Source organism: Homalodisca vitripennis, chromosome 7 (genome assembly GCF_021130785.1).
Source record: "Homalodisca vitripennis isolate AUS2020 chromosome 7, UT_GWSS_2.1, whole genome shotgun sequence".
NCBI classification, from domain to species: domain Eukaryota; kingdom Metazoa; phylum Arthropoda; class Insecta; order Hemiptera; family Cicadellidae; genus Homalodisca; species Homalodisca vitripennis.
In genome coordinates, this window is record NC_060213.1 from 31,725,160 (window position 1) to 31,748,567 (window position 23,408).

At 29.7% G+C, this 23,408-nt stretch overlaps 1 protein-coding gene across 1 annotated transcript in view; it reads left to right on the plus strand.

The window, feature by feature from the left end:
- The first annotated feature begins 213 nt into the window (after positions 1-213).
- The window catches only part of LOC124365794 (lachesin-like), a 51,677-nt gene continuing 28,482 nt past the window's right edge, over positions 214-23,408 (plus strand). The window contains exon 1 of the mRNA XM_046821814.1: positions 214-256. The gene's annotated coding sequence lies outside the window, so the exon portion shown is untranslated. The remainder of the gene's footprint in view (positions 257-23,408) is intronic.

A 23,408-nucleotide genomic window follows, 5' to 3' on the forward strand; every position in this document is an offset into this window, starting at 1 on the left:
ATAATTATATATATATATATATATATATATATATATATATATATATATATATATATATATATATCAACATATTATCAATTCCATAGTATTTTACTCCGAAATATTTTTTTGTTATCTTCGAATGGAATCATATACTTTATACTACTACACTTCAATTAATCAATATTTAACAACCCAATAAATATTTTAAGTAACTCTATTTATGTGTGTTGCAGATATACACTAGAAACCAAGGACGCGTGCTGATTAATCTAAGGTATGATGTAATTAGTTGTGGCTTTTGTGTTTCTGTTAAAACATTTCTATGACTCCATTTATATCCATATATTAAGGAGTTTATAAACATAACCTTCCCGTATAAGGTTGGAAGTTTCCAGTTTAATAAACGGTAGTAATAGATTAGAAATATCTAAACTATTGAATATAAAAAGAATTAAATTGACACACACACACACACACACACACTGTTTTGGTTTTAATATTCTTTACAAATATATAGTCGTTAAAATTATTTATCGTTACTATATTCATTTTTAAGATGTTGATAATTAAATATCTATTAAGTGGTTCGAAATTTTGCTTTCAGTATTTTTAAATGGTAATGAATATCGAAGATCCGTTTAACGTGATTCCATTGTTAGTTGTTTATTATTTTCTTCAATGTAAATAGATGTTCAACATACTTTAGTTACACATATAAATATAAGACTATATATAATGTGAATTTTGTATTGTACTGTTAACTTATTCCATAGATATTAATGTAAATTAAACTTATTGGTTATTTACTTTTGGTTCGCTTCTCAAGTGAAATTTAAAAATTTTAGATTTTAAACTAAAGTTATAAAATTACATGTTGAAATACTTGTACTTAATATAATAAAACCATGGAATTTTTAACTTCTTTCTTTGTCAAAAAGGGTTGGATAAAAGCGAATATCCTCATTGCAACCTTCCACTTAGTGCAGCGTGTAGAATTTAAAATAATCCCATTACAGTTATGTGAGAAACGTCGTTTGTTCCGCTATGATTTATAATCGTGTCTGAAATATCGTAAAACATCTGATGAGTGAATCAGAGTACCTTTTCACGACGATTCACTGGATAACAGCTAAAAAACCAGATATAGTTCCTGTGTTGCCTAGGTGTCTCTGATGTTGAAACGATTAAAAAAGTTAGTTTTAAACATCTTCGACACCATTTTACATCCCTTACACGTTCAATTTCAGGAGTCAATTACGTGCTAAAGGCTAAATTAAGCATTGAATAGTGGTAGACTCAATATATGTCAACTTTACTGTATTGACTAGTAGTAGATCAATCACGCTAGACTTCTGACTATATGCAAGACTGTCTGAATATTGTGAGGAGGGAGACATGTGAAGTATGTCCCTCTGCATATCCTACAAAAAAGAAGAACGGGGTAAACACTGAATCACCAACTGAGGTAACAAAAATATTTAACAGTCACTTATCATGTATTTTGATTATTAAAGCAGGATTTCATTTAAGAGCATCGGCCATTCATACATACTCTCCCCTTAATTCATTTGTTTCTGTCAACAACCTCTCCTTTGAATCAAAAACATTGGCCGGTATTGAAGAGATGTCTATTACTCTTTAAAAATAATTACAAACCTATTCTTTCATAAATCTAAGTCTGCAGGTATACAGTCGGATATCGCCAAAACTGTTTACCTTTTCTAAAAAGGTGAAAAAGCAATGTTAAAAACTACCTATATGTTTCCCGCTTATGTTCTCTATCGAAAGGAAATGAAAAAATAGTATCAAAGATTGTTAGACCATTTGAATAGGTATACTATTTTAATATCCTATCAATATGGGTCTAAGCCGAATCGATCTACAACGCAGACAGTGTGCAATTTTGTTGATGAAGTGGTGAAACTGTCGGAAAATCGTGCCCATGCTGGGAATTATTGTGAATTATCAAGCGTATTTGACAGGGTAAATCATTATATTCTCTGGAACAAGCTGCAAGGCTATGGCGTGAAAAATATCTTTTTTATGGTTTAGTTCGTAGCTATCAATTCGTCAGCGGTTAGTGGAGGTGTAGGGGCTTCCTTCTCTGATGGTTAAAGTTTGGAGTGACACGGGAATTATTCTTAGACCTGAATTATTTATCATTAATGTATATGATATAGTTTTAGACCTTCCATTGGAAAAAACTTTACTATAAGCAATGACGAAATGTTAATTTGAAGGTCTAAATTTCCCTTCTATAATAACGTTAAATAAATGACTATCAAATAAAATCTTAGATCTTAACTGTGATTAAACTTTTTTTTATATTTTGAACACTCAACAAATGTCGAATCATTTTCTTTAGATACATTGGAGTTAAGAAATGCTGGGGTAAGTTCCTTGAGTTAACAGTTTATAGTAGACTGTCCTTATCTCAACTTGTCTCAGATCTTTGTAGCAAGTTAAGTACAGCTTTCTTCCATTGTTAGGAAATTAAATCTATATAAGGACCATAAATCATTGTTGATTGTGTATTATGGTAGTTTCTTTCCCCTTAGGTCCCATGGAACAGATGTTTGGGGTGGTCCATCTCACACATTAAAGGTTTTCGTTGAAAAAAAGAATATTCCAAGCTATTTTAGGTTTGCCCTTGTTGACTTCATGCTAGGGTGTTTACAGAGCACGTATACCTTTTAAACTTTTCCTTTCCCGGGCTTTATGTTTTTAAGTCTATTTTGTATTTCTTAAGAAACTCTTTGACCCTCCATAAAGTTAATGCCGATCACAGGTTTCCTACCAGACACGCCAATGATCTCCTTATTCCCAGATATCTTTTTCTCGCTCCGAGGGTCTGGTGTCTCGTGCGGAATTTGTGTTCTTTAGTAGGTTACATTCTGAAAAAGAAACGAAGGTAAATAATTTTAAATCACATTAAAATACCTTATAGACAGGGAGATTAACTCCCTGGAAATATATTTAAACGCCACTTAGTTTTATTTAGTATTATGCAATGTATGGTTTGATTGTATTGTATTGTATGAATTGTTTTTTGTAAGAATAGTTTATGTTACAGTTTTACAGTCGAGGTCTGAGATATTCACGTATAAAATGTATATATTCAGTAATATATAATTTGAATTTAAATATATATGTATTATTTTCATATGTAATATCACAAATTAATAATGGAAACCTTTGTTAGTATATTTTAGCATTAGTTTGGTTGGCCATTGATCAGCTTAGGTAGTAAACTAATAGTTTCCTAAATCACTTTTCTTTACTTCATCTAATTATAGAATATATTTTTGCTGAAGTTTACCTTGTTTACTGTTTTATAACCACGGTTATAAGTAGTTGACACATCGCCAAAATATCTTTCTTGTTCAGAAACTTTACAACCTAGGCTACATCACATTATGGTCTAGTATCATTATTGTAATTCAAGTTTTATACACTTTATTCAAAAAGTGAAATTGCAATAAGAAGACCTACGTTATGGACCGATCATCCTAAAATTCTGTTTCAAATTTGGAACAGTGATTATTTATTATTAGCCATTTGATATATACTATATATATATCTTTTAATGTTAAAATGGCTTATTTCCATGCAAAACTATACACATCTATCCGCTGAGTTATTTAGTTATAAAATTAGATATGAATTATATCTCTTTTCTGTGTTGTTATTAAAATAGCACGTAGGTCTATCTAAAAGTATATTAAACTTTGTATATACATTTGTTACAGAAAGTTAGTTACACATGGAATTGAAATAATTGTGACTCTTTAACAGGTTTAAAATATTATTACTCTAGTCAAAGTTAATATAATTCTTTATATAGGCTACTTTGCCATCCGTGTATTGGAAGAGTGAAAGTGTACTTAGGACATATTTCACTGAAGAGGCTAGACTCTGTCACGAAAATGTCACAGAATGCCCTCCCTACATGCATTGGTCATGTTTATGATATTTAACTGTTAAGCTCTGCGTAACTTTACTGACTCATCTCTTTGGTGTTAAATTATAACTTACCACCATTTTTAGTTGGTAAAAATGTAACAATAGCCTCAGGTAAATAAAAATGCCGATTTTTTTTAAAGTAGGTTCCAACATGTCACTATTTATCAAGCAGAAACGTATATAAAGCTATTTACTTTATTACATAAACTTTTAAAGTAGGTTGTTATAATAGTAAAGTGACATTATTTTATGTTACAATATGTATATGATTTAGCTATAAGGTTTTGAAAAGTAACGGAATTATTACTGATATATATATTAAAGATAGATTTAACACTTCAACGTACATTAACATACCGGTGTTGACGGTGAGCTGTTTAGGGTAAAAATCACATGTGTGTCAAATTCAAAGATGGAAGATTGTTGAAAAACGCACCTACAGGGCAAAACAATAATAGCTTAAAAAACTTTTGAAATTCATAAAAAATCATTAAGCTGTTTAATGTGAGCATATACCTATATTTCTAATTGCATATATATATATATATATATATATATATATATATATATATATATGCACAACCTACATGATGTATATATATATTTATATATATATATATATATATATATATATATATATATTTATATATATATATATATATATATATATTTATATACACTTCATGTAGATTTAAGGATATCATAAGAACAGTTAGAAGATTTAAAAGGGTAAGTGAGCATTTTAAATTGTTTTATGGGTAAAAATAACGGAAACTATAAAATGGCAGAAAAAAAAACTTTGTTCAAAATTGGATGCAAACATATTATGCAACTCGTGGTGTAGATTACTCAAATTATGCAATACTTAACAATTTTTAATATTTCCAGTATTGAAATGTTAAAATCCTTTACTTGGTAATATGATCATTGTCACATTAATATAGGGTTGATGTTTTATCTGCACAATTTTAACTAACCTTCTTTACGATTTTATTGGTCAAATTATTATGCAATTGTTGGTGTTCATACATGCCTACACTTCATAAATATTTAGTTAATTATATCCATGATGCCAGGTTTGGAGCAAATTTCGAGTGTAAATAAAACTGAACAGAAACAATTCTGTTCAAGTGGATAAGTCGTGATAAATATATTGCGATCAGATGGACTTTCTGAACTTCCTGCCAATACTGTCTATTGGGTTTACGTAGACAATTTCTTTACTATATATTCTTTGATTACTACTTTATATAACGAATGTATAATTCACACATTAGTACATTTACCACAATAGATTCCACTGTATTTGTTTGTTTATAGACCATTTTTATGCACTTTTTGCTTTCAAGATATTTAAGTGTCTGTTTTAGTGCAAATTGAGGAAACCCCGAATTAAATGTTGTTTTACAATCGTGATATTTAAATTTACACGATTTCATTAAATATGTGAAAATGGAAAGATATTACATAAAATTATACACTCATTTTGTATTCAGAAAATGTTGTAGATCATATAAATTTCCTACGTTCTACAAACACCAACTATAAGTATAATATTGTACAACAACTTGTTCATAAAGTATATTTTGTTAACTATATTTTACTTTCCATATCATACTACTCTATATTATGAAATACATCGCATACTCTTCAGTGTTTATCATTCCGTTCAAAACTGAATTAAATTACTTTTTGCTCCACATGGTAATTTAAAAAGATAAAAATGATTTTGATATAATTTGTACGAAATATGTTTTTATTCCAAACACAGGTAATATATGCATTCATATTTTAACCTAGATCTAGTCAGTTATGAAATATAATCTTCGATGAACTGATGTATTTCATTCAATAAACATATTTTCCTTATCGATTTTGTTCTATCATGTTATTATGTGGGTGCCAGTGAGAAAACTTACTTTAAATCCGGTTATCAGATTTAAACCTTCTGGAGAAAAAAGGGTCAAACCTTTTTATCCTTATCATTGACACGTACACAATAATATTTCTTAAAATCCTCAAATGGCCTCTTAGCTGTCAAAAGCATTCTGTCTGAGATTCGTCTTTTTTACACTTCCTCCTTACTTTCCGTCATATTTCATAAGAAAATCACCTTCACAATAATTTAACTCTCCTTAAAAACACTTTACCTCACCTTTACAACTTTTTAATTTCGTGAATCAATGCCACCTCACAGTTTCCTTAAACTCTACGCTCCTGAATATGCTACAGATTTGTCTCCAGGTCTCTGAGAACCATTCTGAAATCTCTGATGAAATCAATGATGTACACAACACATAAGAGGGCACACTTCTATAGCCCTGTAAACTAATTTTGTTTAATTTATTTATAAAATAACTACTTGATCGTCAAGAAAATTTCTAGTTATTAACAACGTTTATGCTATTTTTATACTGATAAATAATAAAATACTATTTTTCGCACATAGTTTTTACACCAGACAACACAGAATTTGAAAAATAGGTATTATTAAATTATCATTAAATTTGCAATATATTTCCTTATAATTATATATAATAAGCTATACATACATAATTATGTACATTTATTTGTATTCTGTAATTACTGAATTTACAATGACCAGTTATCTGTTATCAAATAAGCACTAAAGATGGAATTTCTCCCAAAAAATTACAAAGATATTTTGTTTTCTCTGTGAGACAAAATGAACTAGCGATATGCAACGTGCATACAAATTTACGAGCTTTTTTTATTCACCAAACGTTTCTCTCTCTCAAAACAAGAGCTGAGACAAAACAAGTGCTTCAGTTAAAGCAAACAATTCATTTTCTGAGGAAAACAAAATTAACAACACTGTTCCTAAGTTATTCCGGTAACATTATTAGCATATCAAATGAGACTCTAACTACCAGAGCCAGAATCATCAAAACTGATACAATTTCTCGTAGTATCAATACTTACTTTTATAAGACAGTTTTATTCATATGTAAGACTTTTTAAATGACTTTGTTTTGAAAATATAATAATAATGAAATGCTAATTAAATGTAAATACATACGCTGGGAATCAACAGCTTTTTTGGAAATATTAAATATGTGTGAGGAAACATTTTTCATATTTTCAAGTCCATGTTTAAACTACATTAATTTATATAACTTATTGGTCTATGCGGAGATAAAGCTTGTTTTTTATAAATTTTCATATTTATTTTTCAACTTTAGGTTTTCTTAAAATAATGCGGTATTTTTTATAATATATATAAACTTTATATTGCATGATTGTCAGCAATCGAAATGTATTATACATTTGTATATTATAAACAGCTTACTTGGTTTTGCTATAAAACAAGATAAAAAATAATTTGAAACATCGTTACTAAGAAAAGTGAAAAGAAATTGGAGTGGAACTATGAAAGAACACAAAATAAACGGATGGTTCTCTTATAAAGCAACTTTCTGTGGTGTATTTAAGAGAGTTTGCAAAAGTTAAATTAAATATCAAAATTATAACAGGTACCAAGAGTTTCAATGTAATTTACTTATTCTTTACGAATTCTTTGTTCTTTTTTTTAAATTTGTGCAAGACAGGAGTGGCTGATGAATAAAACATTGTCGGGTACGATTTGTAAAAGTAATTGTTTTTATGGAATTCTATTCTAAGTAAGAGCATTTTGTTAGGTTTTCTACACGGTAGGAATTTCTAACTAAAACTTTGAAATACAATATTAATTTTGGCAAGGATACTATATTACGGTTGCATTTGCAATTTTAAATACGGGTAAGTATAATTTTAAATTGTAGATAAATATTAAACTTTTTAATGTTGATTATATTACGACTGATCGTTGGTAACCACATAATATATTGCCTAAATATGTGCAGAGATCGAGACTGAAATGCAGATTTTTGCTGATACTATATTATGTATTTTTATAAAGGATGATATTGAAAATCTATGTAATAAGAACAAAAATGATAGTCTGCTTTAAAAATTAATTTCTGAAATTTCTTATATAAGAGTTTTAATTCTATGCCATGCACAATTAAATCACATTACTTTGGTGCAATTCTTGGACTATTGGCAAAAATACTAATTATTTATTCTTGCGTTGATCAGTATAAATATTGATAATATAATAATATGATATATTTATATGATAACATAATATAGAATATGATAATAATGACATTTTTAATAATTTTAAATTTATATTTTCCTTACATTGATAAAAGCTTAGTCGATATTGAAAGGTTTTAGTTAAAAAATCTGGTTTCCCTTCAGGAGTAAGTTTTCACATTCATACCTCTCTAAATAAGCATTAATTGAAGTGAGAAATCAATAATGAATGAAAATATCACGCTACATATGCATCACTTTGAAACAGATGTTTCACCATTGTAAGTAGTAGCGGAATAAAGAGTGATAAAAGATAACCGTAATATATTGCCCTCAAAGCGGAAACTCGCGACGGAATAATTCACGAACCTCTCCCATTCCCTCTACATATTTTTGTTTACGTTAAACTTTTTCCAGTGTTTCCATATACAGGGTGAGTGGCTCTTGGTGTGACACAATTTTTTGGGTTATAACGCAATGTAAATGTGATACAATGGCGGTTATAAAAAAGTCTAACTCCAAAAATTAGGTCTGAAATGAATTATTTTCAGTTTTTTTAAAAAAACCCGTGTTTTTGTACGGAAATCTGATATTTATCAGCAACGTATAGACATATGTGAGCAAACTACATAATTTTTAGATTCTCCGTTAAATTTTAAATTTGAAAAAGTTATCGGTTAAAACGGTAAGAAAATAAAATTAAGCTTCAGGTCGATTCAAATGGCAAAGGTGCTAAGTTTCAGAAAAACTAAAATATCATTGAACCGCACATGTTTACCACACCCTGTACACAAGAATGTGACAAGTGATATTAAAAACTTTGCCATTTAATGGGCTTTAAAATGGTATGCCATATGACCATAGTGAAGTATTCGGTTACCTACTTTTATTGGTTTGAATATTAAAAAACATGCAAGCTACAAAAATATTAAAACAATTTAATAACAACTGCACTTAATTTTTATGTTTTATAAAACTGCCTCATAAAACAAGGTATGCCATACCAACTATTTAGGTATTTTGTAATTTTAAAAAATCATTATAGGTTAAAGGTTAACACTTAGTAGTCATAGGACGGTATAATAAACATAATTTTCGAGCACTAATAAAGATATTTAATAATGGAACTTTAATCAATTATCAATAAGGTAAATTAAAATTAGAATACATCATGAACACAAAACATTAAATGTAAAATCATTGCAGTTCATTCTCAAAATGGCGACCTTCTTTTCTCACACAAGCTCTTGCTCGCTTCCTCATTGCTCCTACGGTCATTTTAAAAGACAGTTTTCCCGAAGCCTTTGAGCAGCCAGACCAATTCTGCCTCGTAATTCTTCTTCTGAGTTTACTGGGGTGGAATAAACTTCCTGCTTAAAAAACCCCACACAAAAAAGCCCATAGGTGTAAGGTCGGGAGATCGGGCAGGCCATGCGACAGTTCCCCCACGTCCAATCCACTCGGGATAGTTTTCAGTCAGCCATTGACGTAATGTTGCATTAAAATGTGGAGGGGCTCCATCCTGCTGGAATATAAGCTCGTCTCTTTCAGCATTGTTCAAACCATCTATAAGGTTAGGTAGGTCGTACTGCAAAAAAGCTAAGTAGTTTGTTCCATTTACAGTTCCATCAAATATATGAGGGCCAATCAATTGGTCGCCAAAGACTCGACACCAAACATTAATACTAAAACGCGTTTGAAAGGATTGTTCCCTTGTCCGGTGTGGGTGATTTGTACTCTAGGAGCATAATCAGTTGCTTTCAGACCTTGAACAGGCGTACAATGGTATGGATGGAACTTATTCTTATGCAAAATGTCCAAAACCTTCCATTGTGATACACCTACGTCTCTAGCAAGTTGTCTACTACTATCATTCCGAACTGAATTTAGAACTACTTCATCTAATCCTACATCATGAACAATGTGTCCTACTTCGTTAGGTCTTTTGTGAACTGTACCTCCCTCCACAAGACGTTGATGGAGTCTTGAGAACACAGAATGACTGGGAAGTCGGCGATCAGGGTAGCGAGCTTGATACTCTCTTTGGGCAGCACGCGCATTTCCATCACAAAACCGGTAAATAAAGTGCATATCAGCGTATTCTTGAGTAGTGAACTCCATGGCAGCCTATACTTGACTGAATTGGACAGAAAAATAGTTTATTGGAGGTAGAAATAATTCATGTGGACACTGGTCTTCTAAAACATAATAAGGAATGAATGTACAATAATACTGGTGAAAGTGATAAGATAAGAAATTAAAACATTGATAAAGGATGTGACCATTAATCTGTAACTAGCATCCACAAATTATTTTAAACTGCTTTACCTTTTTGTAATCTTCAATTCCTTGTTTTATGAGGCAGTTTTATAAAACATAAAAATTAAGTACAGTTGTTATTAAATTATGTTAATCTTTTTGTAGCTTGCATGTTTTTTTAATATTCAAACCGATAAAAGTATGTAACCGAATACTTCACTATGGTCATATGGCATACCATTTTAAAGCCCATTAAATGGCAAAGTTTTTAATATCACTTGACACATTCTTGTGTACAGGGTGTGTTAAACATGTGGGGTTCAATGATATTTCAGTTTTTCTGAACTTAGCAACTTTGCCATTTGAATCGACCTGAAGCTTAATTTTATTCTCTTACCGTTTTTAAACCGATAACTTTTTCAAATTTAAAATTTAACGGAGAATCTAAAAATTATGTAGTTTGCTCACATATGTCTATACGTTGCTGATAAATATCAGATTTCCGTACAAAAACACGGGTTTTTTAGAAAAACTGAAAATAATTCATTTCAGACCTAATTTTTGGAGTTAGACTTTTTTATATCAACCATTGTATCACATTTACATTGCGTTATAACCCAAAAAATGTTGTCACACCAAGAGCCACTCACCCTGTATATATATTTAAAATAGAAGTCTTTCTACATGGACAGTCTAACATTCAATATACAAGTGCTTGCAGTAGAAATAATTTTATAGTTTTTATATAACGTTAGACAAAATGAAAATTTAATTTAATTTGCTATTACAAAGTTCCTAGGTGTGAGCACATCTTCTGAGAAACCGTTGAGGGAATACACGATATTTCATGAAGTTTAAGTATTTTTGTCTTAGATTTTACTTAGTGACATAAATTTTGGTAATTATACACTTTTTAGTTTCATAATCAAATATTGTATTGCTTAATACCTTTACTAACATTAAAATGTCTTCATAGTGAAAAGAGTGTACTTTAGGATGAGGTAAGCGTGATTACCAATTTCAGGCTAGTATCGTGGCATTTCTCATATCTGTAACTATATCAAGCAGCGAAAAATCAGACATTGGGTGTAACATACTAGTTTTAACTTATTATCTTGAAGTCTGACAGTATAATAGTTCACCTTATTTTCTTTTTGAGAAACACTAGGCGTAACGGATTAGTTTAACTTTATTTCTATATGTAACATTAACAAATTGGGCGTAACATTAAAATTTCATCTTCATTCCTTCATGTTAGACTTTAGGCATAGAGTATTGGTTTAACTTAATTTCTGTTATAAGACATCAATATCTAATTTATCCTGTGCTAGGGTATAAGTAAGCAAAAAAACGCATCTAAGGCTTTATTTGTTTAAAATAATACCTTGGTTTTTATGTAATATTCCCCATTTTCCTGACTACCTTAGTAATTCCTATGAATAATAGACTTTAAATGTTGCATCCAAACTCATTGAATAGTGAATGGTTTATTTAATTTATAATGAATTGGAAACAATTTCAAAAATATAATTTAAAAGTTTAATCCTTTTAGATTAGTGTACATGGTTGACCTTTGAAAAACAGGAAACCCCTTGGTTTTTGATATTTTTAAACAATTAAAGATATAGCCATAAAAAACATTTTCTAATGTTGATTTTGTAATTTGTAAAATTAAAATATCAGTATAAATTTATGTCAAATTTAAATTGTACATATATTTATATTCTCCAACTGCATATCGACTTCTCAGTTACAGTAATATTACGTGCAATACAACAGATAAAACGATTTGTATCTAATTGCCAGTAGCTCATTCTACGAGTGTAGAATTGTGTTTGTGGTTCTAGCTTATATAGTATACCTAATATAATAACGGACGCGTAGTCTGGGACACACTCTATACAATATCACCACAATATTCTAATAGCATATCAGGATTATAGATTGCAGTAGTGAATATGCTGTAGTAAAACATTTATTTATCATAAATTTAGCAAAGAATATGTGAGCTAGGTTGTGTCAAGCGGGTGAGGTAGGTGAAAGGATTGGAGTGATACCGGAGGTGCTTGAGGAGATCCTCAGAATCCCTGTCGTCGGATGTCATCAGTTAGAATTGAATTCTATTACACTTCAAGCATTTCAGTGGGTTCACCATGAATCTCTCCATCTCCAACAACACTTCAGACAATTAAAGTACAGAAACTGTACTTTTCTTATGATATTAAATAACTTAAAATAACTTCCTTTAATATGTGATAGTTAAAATGACATTATTTAATAATTACTGATTAATTTTATACAATTATGTTCTATAGTTGGTTTTCAATAGATCTGCTATAAGTTTAAAATAGAAAGTTAGTTATAGTAAAAGTTTATATTTTAACAATGGGAGTTTAACATTAAATATTGTTAAAGCGACTCGTATACTCATAGTAGAAATATTCGGCTTTGGTAATTTTTCATGTTAATAATGACGTCAATTGATTTCACTTATCCGTCATCAATGAGTCAAAGTTGAAAGAGAGAAAATTGCGAGTAGTGAACAAAGATACTACCTCTTACACCACAATTGGTTTGCCACACTCCCCACAACCCTTCTTTCAACTCCCTCGGCTGTGTAAACTCTTTATTGTCCACGTCACCACAGTGTTGCTACATTCCAAAAAGTTTATTTATCCCATTCACAAATGTTTTACAATGTATTGGACTTAATACTTACTCTCCATCTATCAGGTATCAAATAGTCTAATTGGAAATTATAATAAGATTTACTATATTAAATAAGATGTTAGAAAATGTATAACTCAATATCCCTCGCTTTAAAATATACCCTCTTCCCATGTTGTGAAAACTTAATACATAAACATCAACTTAGAATATACAATGTGTGGTAATGTACACTACTCAAGCAGTATCTAATTATAAATGATATCACTACAAAGAAAACAGAAAGTAATATATTTTGGCAAATTAGCCCTATAGATATAAGTTTTTAAACTTTTATTATTGCTTTATAATTGTATTTCGTAGCTGTGACTTTTCAAAGTTTACAATTAAAGATTTTATAATTTTGCTTTCATCAAAATTAAGGTTACCATGATTTTTTTAATAATATCTTTCTTATAGAAATAATTATTTATTGGTGAATATTAAATTTAACATTGCATACATTTTTAAAACAAACATTTATTCATACTAACAGGTAATTTCAATAACTGTTTTGTGTGATATTGATGCTGTTGAGACTTAAAACTGCAGGAGTCTTGAGCAGTAAATTATACCTAAAAATAAACTCAACTCATTTGAAAACATACCTCAAAAGCTGCAACGTAGTTCCGAAGAACAAAACTTAAAAAGCAATTGTTTAAGGTTTGTCATTTAGGACTTAAAAGGATAGTTGGCTTTCGAATATTTGCCATTTTTATGTGTTACAAAAAGTATAAAATCATCGGTATATGTTATTGTACCAAATAGTGATGGCCAACGTCCAAAATCCTACTATCCTTTCAATAGCAGCTGATTTGTAATATTTTCTTGCTGAATCGTAAATTTATGCTTTTCCCTTTCTTTCACCAAATAAAATAAAAGTAGTACTGTTTGGTAATTTATCATATTTTCTGAGTCGATTTTAATTTCTATAATAAGGGATTGATATTAATATTATTATAGTATTTTCTTTATATCAACCTTCTGCCATCTATAGCCAACAGAGTGTAACGTGTATGTCTTTACATAACTTTTGAAGATTAAATTGTGAAACTCCATTATCTGGTGGCGAAACTGAAACTTTTTTTATTGTAATTAACTGAAAAATAGTATTACACACAAGTAATTACTGTACTAAATTAACGGTTGCCTCAAAAATATGAAGTCTTTTTCTAGTTTCATAAGGGTCCTTCGACTACAAGTGATGTTGCATGCTTTTTATTTTAGAGATGTCCTGCAGTGAGACTAGCAGGCAGTCAATCGTACAGAATATGAATATTTACACCTTTAGATTATAAGGTCAGGTAAATAATTTTGCTAGCCTACTCAATACTATGCTTCAGCGACACTCGTCCGAAATTGATTCATACATCACAATATAAAACTCCATGTAGCTCATATAATTTATAAATAAAGCATTTATGAATCAAAAACTAACTTATCACTAATCTGTAAATCCAAACGTAATTCATTAGTTACTTGTAAACCTGAAAGCGATTTGAGGTTTAATATAAGATACAAACTTTCGTTCTTCTTATATATTTCAAATATCTGAATGACCGAAAATAAAACGTTATACTAACTTATTGATCCTAAATATTTGTAAATTGTTTATAATTTTTTATTGACAAAGCTCATAAGGTTACACGTACAGTAGCTATGGTGGTAAGGATTTATTTTATGAGAATGTTAGGTTTAGCTCCAGTTCAGGTTCCTCTTAGAGTATCGTCTGGAATCTCACGCTGTCACAGTCTTGACTCCAGGAATCTGGAGTCAATTTTGTTTGAGGTGACCTAAAAAAAACTCATGGACAAAAAGCTTACAACTGATCACATTTTATGACATCAGAGACATCAAGGCTACAAATGTTTAGTTAAGTTCGGACAAAAGTTTTCTTATTGTCTTGTCAGATGCACGACTAAGAGCAGTATGATGTTTTAGGCATAATCTCAAAGCAAGATCTCCACATTCACATTGAATCAGCAATTCCGTTCATAGCTAGGTTATCTGTAAAAAACACTCGGCTGCTCCATCGTGCATCCGATTCTAGGAGTTGAGTTTTTGACAGTCAATCTGACATTCCACTCTGCATTAAGAGAAGAAGATCAACTACAGCTAAACTCAACATTCTCATTTTTGTTTTATATTCAAGTTAAAAAAATTATGTACAGCAAGTAACATTTATCACTAATAAAGCAAAGTGTACAGAGCAGTTACCACTATTTTGTACTTAAGTATAAACACGTAATGTATGCCAGCTTGGATAGAGCGAGTATAGGAGCGTTGGCAATAAAATCAGAAGCTCTTTCAATTTTCAATATGTTTAACAGCATATTGACGCCTGAATTGAATAAAGTTTACTGCAGCGGATTAAATAAAATATGTTTTTATCTCCAGACAAATGTTTCTTTAAACTAACTATATAAATTAACTTACATATACTATTATAATACTGCTACCATGATGACTTAAGAAAGCTAACACAATATAATGAGAATGTAAAGGTGTTGGTAAGATAAAATGGGTTAAATGGTAATCAATATTATTACATACTTCTGAATATGAATGTAAATGTTTTAAAGTTTGAAGGCTTTAAATTCTAGTTTAATAGTTGCTTTTATTATCTATAAGTTATATTGATAGTGTATTATTGTAAATTGACTTAAGTATTGAATTAGTTCTACAAAACTATATCTACGGTTTGAATTATTACAATTTAATATTACCTTTTTAAATAAATATTATGGAAAAGATTTTACATATATACTATATGTGTAACAGAAACTCGCAGTTTGTATACTATATCTTGTTACAATTTGCCCTAAGACCGGGAGGAACCGATTGCTATCCTGTTTGAATTGCTTCCTGTCACGGTCCAGACTAAACCGTTGAGATGGCATTTCTCTAACAGGTTTTGATTGTACTGTAAAGTACTTGTATTTTAACGTTTATATCTAGATTATTAATTATAATATAAGTTAAATATAAAAATAACGTTTGCTTTCTCGCGATTAATTTGCATATTATCTATATTGGCTTTCTTTTCAATATGTATTAGGAAAGGCATACTACTGTAGTAACTTTGTTTATTCCATAAATACAATATTGATTTCGGTGTTATTTCTTGAAACTACTGATTCTCCCACAAAATGTGTTTAGTTCTTCGTCTCTCAATGTCTCCTATTGTGACAAAACACTTTTTACAAGAATCATAGATTTAACAAAACAATCTCATCGAAGGAAAATATTTCGAACGTTTGCCATCGTTCAGTGAAACAAAAAACAAGAGTAACATTACGTTTCGAAGTGTTAAATCTGATCTCTTACTCAGGTAAATAACTAACAACACGTAGTCTAGGTAAAAGTAAAAAATCATATAGACCTTCTCTAACACACATCAGGAATCACACAGAGCATGTTTTCTGTTATCTGTATGTACACTATATGTAAAACATGCATTTAATGAAAAAAAAAACTAATTAATACAGTCTAACTAATGAATAAGAGTCACAATAAGTCTTCTCTGACAGACCAATCACAGAGAACTGAACAGTACCTGGCGATAATCATGGCATCAAAAATGTGTCGTCAAATGTGGTCAGCTTTGCATTAATTTTTAAAAACATACCATGACCCCCTATTTCATTATTGCACGCATACAATCTGAATGATACTTCAGTTTTCTGTTTTAACTTATTTTTTTATAATTTTCATACAAATGGGCCTAATTCGATAAGTGTTTGTTTGGTAAGACTAGTAAATTAATTTATTAGCCTCAGTTAATATAATTTAATTTAATTAAGTTTTAGATTTTTTATATTGGCTTCATCTAAATTTATACGATGTTGTTTTGAGGGTTAATGATATAAAATTATTGTCTTTACTAGGAAAGCCCATTTCTCGTGTATTCCTGATCGAAGCGTTTATTAGTATATTTATTCCTTAATTACCTATATATTCTCCATTACAACTACATTTTATAACGTAACTCAATTTAATAAAATCTTTGTACTATGATTTATCTCCATTTTCACGAGAGTGTATGTTTTAACTCTGTTGTAATGTTGTTATCTCTACATAATTTTTTTATTTTATCTGATATCCCATTACTGAGGATAATATTCCAGGATTGAATAAACGGATAGTTTGCATCTTGGTTATTACTGGTTGGCAGTATCCACTACGTCTAGAATTCAATTTAATTATTTAATTGTTAAATACCAATTTTAATCTGTGTTTCTCTGAGCATAAGCATATATATATATATATATATATATATATATATATATATATATATATATATATGCTGACAGTCCAATAAATATATATATATATATATATATATATATATATATATTGAAAGGCATTTAATCTTGGACTAAAACTTGTAACAGGTCAGATACACGGATTAAATGTAAAATTTATCGTGTTGGATAGCCCGTTACTTTGTATGCACATAAGATTGCAATTATTTTTAGCGCAAATGCGAAGAGAAATATATCCTCGGAATCAGAATTGTTTTTGTTTATGGTTATTGAAACGCATATGTTTGGCGCGATTGTAGCAGTGCTTGATAAAGGAAAGGGAATTTCCGTTCAGAATTGTCCTGTCAGACAGTTTCCGGTGTGGGCCATATATTCTTACTTATCTGTCATCAACAACTATATTTACCTCGGTGTTCCTTTATGCGGTTAGAACAACTGTCAAGCAGGTAAACATATATATTGAATATATTTTTTGAAATTATATATATATATATATATATATATATATATATATATATATAATATATATATCAGTATATTATAGATCCACGTGTAAGATTTAATTTAAAAACACAGTATATTAATACAATATATATTTTTAATTGATCTCAAGAATTGTGTTTTTTCTTTTAACATTTGTACTAGTTATAATTTTATAATTAATTTTAGTATAATGCTTACAACATTAATGCTACAAGGATCTTCAACGATTAACGTGGCTATGTTGCAAAAGGTTTAAACTAATCTGAGTGTTGATTTAAACTCCAGTTGACCTTCCTTATAGTGCAACATCTGAAGTCTTACGATGTCGTAAACTTTACTTTTGGATTCTTGAGTCATATTCGTTAGAAGATCTTAATTAACTTTACAGCGTTTGAACACCAGGGGCAACTATGCTACATAATATTGTGTAATCTACGCGAAGTGCGTTTGTGACAACGTAATATATCAGACGATAGACTATTATGTTATGTAAGCTAAATTAAAAATTCAAAAAGATGTTTTTCTACGGAGCAGACTCAAATTGGTAATGTGAGCGTTTTAATTTTAATAATTACCACTAATTCTATAAAAATACATGTGTATTTTCGTTATTTAAAGTATTAAATTTATTTGGTATGTATCAAAATATATACATGTAACAAAATAAATCTCGCCATTGAAGAATCTTACCTCTATTTCTGCAACAAGAAAGTCATCTAATAATTTAAATTTGTTCAGTATTTTATATTTTTAGAAAACGGCCATTGGTTGAGCGGTAACAAAGCCTGTCATCTGAGGGAGTGAATATTGTATGACTTCCTTTTTGCAAGAAGGATCAAGAACAAACTAAACTATAAACTTTATTTTAGAAATGTTGATGAAATCCTTTTCCATACAGGAAACATTTATTCTGAAATCATTTGATTTGAACGCACTTTAAGGAAAATATTTATATTGGTCTTATGTGTACTGTCACATTACATAAGGTAATTTCAACAAAGAAATAACAGATTTTGCAAAACAATTGCGAACATGTAGAACTTGTTACATTTTTACATGACACGGAACAAAATATGCAGTTATGGAATTAAAGTGTTACATACAACCACAGCGAAGTCTGGTATGCAACACGTGTGGTTGTGTACCATTGCAAAATAATCTGTTATAAATCCTTTATAATTAACTGAAATATATATACTGTAGTTAGAAATTAAACCAGCTTTGGTACTCGTATTAAGAACCGCTGCTTATTTTACATAGATTTACGGTCTAGTAATTATATGTTTTCCTTTTTTTAAATGTGAATTGTAATAAAATATGATTTAAAAAACTAAATAAAGGAAAAAAATATTTTTTGACATTTGCCAGTTAAGTTGTAGGTGATTGGTTGGTGAATGCAGACCTATTGTGACCTGTAATCTAAAGTTCACCTGAAGATGAGATCAGATTGCAGATCTCAAACACACTGTTACTGATTTTTTGTATCACTGAACTATGGAAAACGTCCTGAAAAAGCCCTGTTTGCTTCACAATCTTTCCATCGTAAAAAAACAAACTTTATACTAAGTAGCTATAATACTACTTCATTTGGTCACATTATACAAATGCGTAGCTTCGTTTACGTATTTAGTCACAGGTTGGGTCTAAAGGAGATTAATTTTAACGTTTTTGTATCGAGCAGTTCAGTATATCCAGAAATTTGGCATTTCCAAAAAATATTTATATTTTGTATATAAAATACAATTACTATTTGAAATTAAAATAGCAGGTTTAATTTTTAAACGAAATGCACTTTCCCTGTTAATACTCATAAATGTTTAAGATTTAATAAATTTGTTCCTTTCTCATCTGCAGGGTTTAAACATTTTTGTATCCATATTAATTTCGTTATTTCATCTGTAAACCTTTACAAACTTTATGTTTGGTAGATTTTCTCAATGAAATAAAAATAATTATGTCCCTTTAAAACATTTTATCCTGTAAGCTGGATGATAGTTCGATATTTCGCATAAGAATAGTGATGTGTAACACATTTTCCATAAATTTTATCTTAGGGTGTAGTGGGAAGATCCATTGTTTCATATATTAATCCTGATTTGTTAAAGCAGTTTTTATTTACAATTTTTACAATTTAGAGATTAGTTCTTGTGGCACGTATCAGCACTGTATATAAGGAACACAATTTAATTATTTCTTGATTTATACCACATTTACTACATAGATATTTTTAATTAGCACCCTAGTATATAAGTTAATTTATTACAATAAAGGATAATTAAAAGAACAAGACCCTAAATATTTGGCATAAACATTGCAACAGCTATTCAGTTAAAATGTTATTAAACTCAATTCATAACTGTGTGACTGCATGTGCCATTGTTTTATTAAATCGACCACACTCTATAAATAGAATGTGTTAATGCCCATGAGCTCAAGTAGGTACGGTGTAACTGCAGATAAAGTCGAGTGTAAATGGACTTGAACCCGTGCTTTTCGTTTCCAGTAGATACATCCTGTTGAATATATTGCGATCAGATAGAACACCTTTGCTTCTGTGCCAATACAGTTCTACTGAAGTGTATAAGGTCATTCACTTTAAAATAAAATACAGTACAGGAACTCACTCTTGTTGAAATTGAAGCCTTCGTATGAAATATTTCTTGACGCATCTTGCCACATTGTTTCATTCAATTCTGTCTCATATCACTATTTAAATTATAAAATTCTATTCATCAAATACAATTATACCATACAATTATGTTGTGTGGGTTAATTGTATTAATTTGTCACATTTTTCAATCTCTTACAAATTTCTTTAAAAATTTAGTTTTTCTGTAACTTTTTGCTTGCCATCATGGTTTTCACGAAACCTATGTAAATATTTCACTTTAAACCAAATTCCATGGAGTGACATGCACCATCATCAAACGCAGTGTTTCTCCTATAGAAAAGTTTTATGGACGATTTCAATTCGATAAGCATATTCGTTTACGAGCTATCGTGTAGAAATACAGGCAGACAAACTTTCAGAAAGAAATAAAATGTTTCCACAGCCACGAGTGTTAGGCTTCGCTACAGCTCAGCTAATAATCGCATTAATTTATTTACCTCTATTGTTTCCTGCAAAGCGTTTAGAATTAAAACAATTATTTAGATACAGTGTTAAGAAATGATTTAAGTTGCAGAAGAAGAACTTGGTAATCGATTAAAAATTCAAAACATTATAGATATATTTAGTACGTTAGTAATTCCAATCATATAGTTTATGCTTCTATCAGATTTACATAAGAAAGCACTCAAAACCATACGTATTTCGGTATTTTGTGTTCTCTACACAAAATGCGTTTGTGTTCTCTACACAAAATGCGTTTGATACTAGATCTTTACTACGACCTCGGAAAGGGTGCCCAGAAAACAATTCTTGGTCATCATGTATAATACAGAATGTCCCTGAATGTTTTATTTTAAATACGTCTAATAACAAGATTATTACATTAACTGTCTTTCTCCTTTTATCAGTTCGTTGCACACTGACCACACTGTTTACTTTTCAAAGGGTCTTTTTAATTTATTTTCTCCCATCGAAACCGTAGATTGCCTTAAACAGTTATTTATAAAATGTATGATCCAAAACCAGCTAGAAGGTACTCTTGTTTATTATTTTATATAGAATATGTATCCAAAACCGGGATAAAAACTACAAAACCTATAACGTATAATTATTTTTATATATGAATTGGATTTAAATCGAAAGTTATAATTACAACATAATTCTAATTTAGAACTATTTTTGGCCCTGATTATCCTTTACCAATAAACATTCCTTATGATTTAAATGGTATTCCATACCTAAAATGAAATGAACTTTCGTTTTCCCCTAATATTATATAACAATTTTTTAAACGTACAATATATGTATTTCATTATTTATTGTCGTACTGAATTTCGATTTGAAATTCTACCCTTGACGCGAATATTACAAAAAGTTTAAAGTAAATAAAAATACGGAGACCGAGATAAAGCGAGACGTTCGCTTTGTGAATAATTCCGTCGCCGAGTTTCCGCTTTGAGGGCAATATATTACGGTTATCTTTCATCACTCTTTATTCCGCTACTACGTTACTATGTTGGAAACACCTGTTTTTAAATCTTGCATATGCACGCGTCAGATTTGGAATGTTTACTCTTATTGAGTGTGTATTACATAATTTCCTTTTTATTTCATCAAAGGTACAAAATTACACACGATTTAAATATATTTCTCCCCATTTTAATCAGTAATATTTTCCTAAAGAATCTTTTTACTTTGCGTGTAAAAGCTTTTGATTTATTTTATTTAGATTAAGTTGCCAATAAAAATTATTTACTGTTATATATAGATGTTTCCATGAAGTTTTGTTATTTAAGTTGAATTTTGTTAATATTTCAATAATAATAACAACACCTGGAGGTAAAAAGAATTAGGGTTATACATCTGCTATCAATTTCAGCATTATTAACTGTGATATCGTGAGAAATAAAGTTTAATATTTAACACTTACTCTAAATATAGGGGTAAGCGAACCATTTAGTTACTTATTGAGTTGTTTAAATGTAAAAAACATATTTGTCTAATTTTAAGCTTTATGATTATAGTCTTTGTTAATTTTCGTCTAAATCTTTGTGCTTAAGCATTTATGTAAAAAAACATATCGTATCTAATTTTAAGCTTTACGATTATAGCCTTTGTTAATTTTCTTCAAAATCTTTATGCTTAAGCCTCAATATGCCTTACATTACTTAAAAATTCAAAACACATTTTATAGATAGAAAGAATATAAAAGTTTTTAGGAAATTACAAAATGGTGAACATAAATTTTCTAATAGAAGATTTGTTCACAAATGTAGTTAAAAACCTGCTACCAGACAGCAAGGTAATAATTTCACGACCAATACTGATGCCTCAAAACCGTTTTACACATAGGGGCGCACTAAAGTAGTGAAACATATCTGACATACCCTAAATAGGTTTACTGGGGATATTTTAATTAAACTGGTAACAAATATGAGTAAACTTATAGCTTAATATTATAGAAGAAAAAGATCAATGTTTTTATGATTGTTCTGAGATTGTAAGTCTAAACGCACGTTTTTAATAAAGATATTGGTGATTTTGTTAAAAAAAAAACGTAGCATTAGTATAAAAAGAAAATACATAGAGATATAAACGTTTTATGAATAGTAAATCCATCTGTAACAAGACATTTCCTGACGATTAAAAATTGTGGTTGTTTTAAAACGCTATTTTCCAAGAAGTAATATTTTCCACAATATTTTTATATCACAATTTTTACCTACTGAATTCCCACAGTATAAAGTATTATAATGGTCATTAGTAATTGCAGTACGAATAGCACAGTGTAGCAAGTACACTGGTTATCGCAATATAATCTTATCAAGCAACGTCGAGCATGGCTGCTGCTTGGATGAGTGAGCGACCGTTTAACAATCTTTTACTTGGAAGCAGCCCGCCTGCCCGGCCATTGGTGGTGGTTTGAAAGTCACCTCTAAGCCGTTGGTCCTTAGGTTACTGTTAGCTCTAACTTTGATTGTAAAAAAGAGATAAAATATTCATTGAGTTAGAACTGAACTGTATCATGCATTACTTAACTT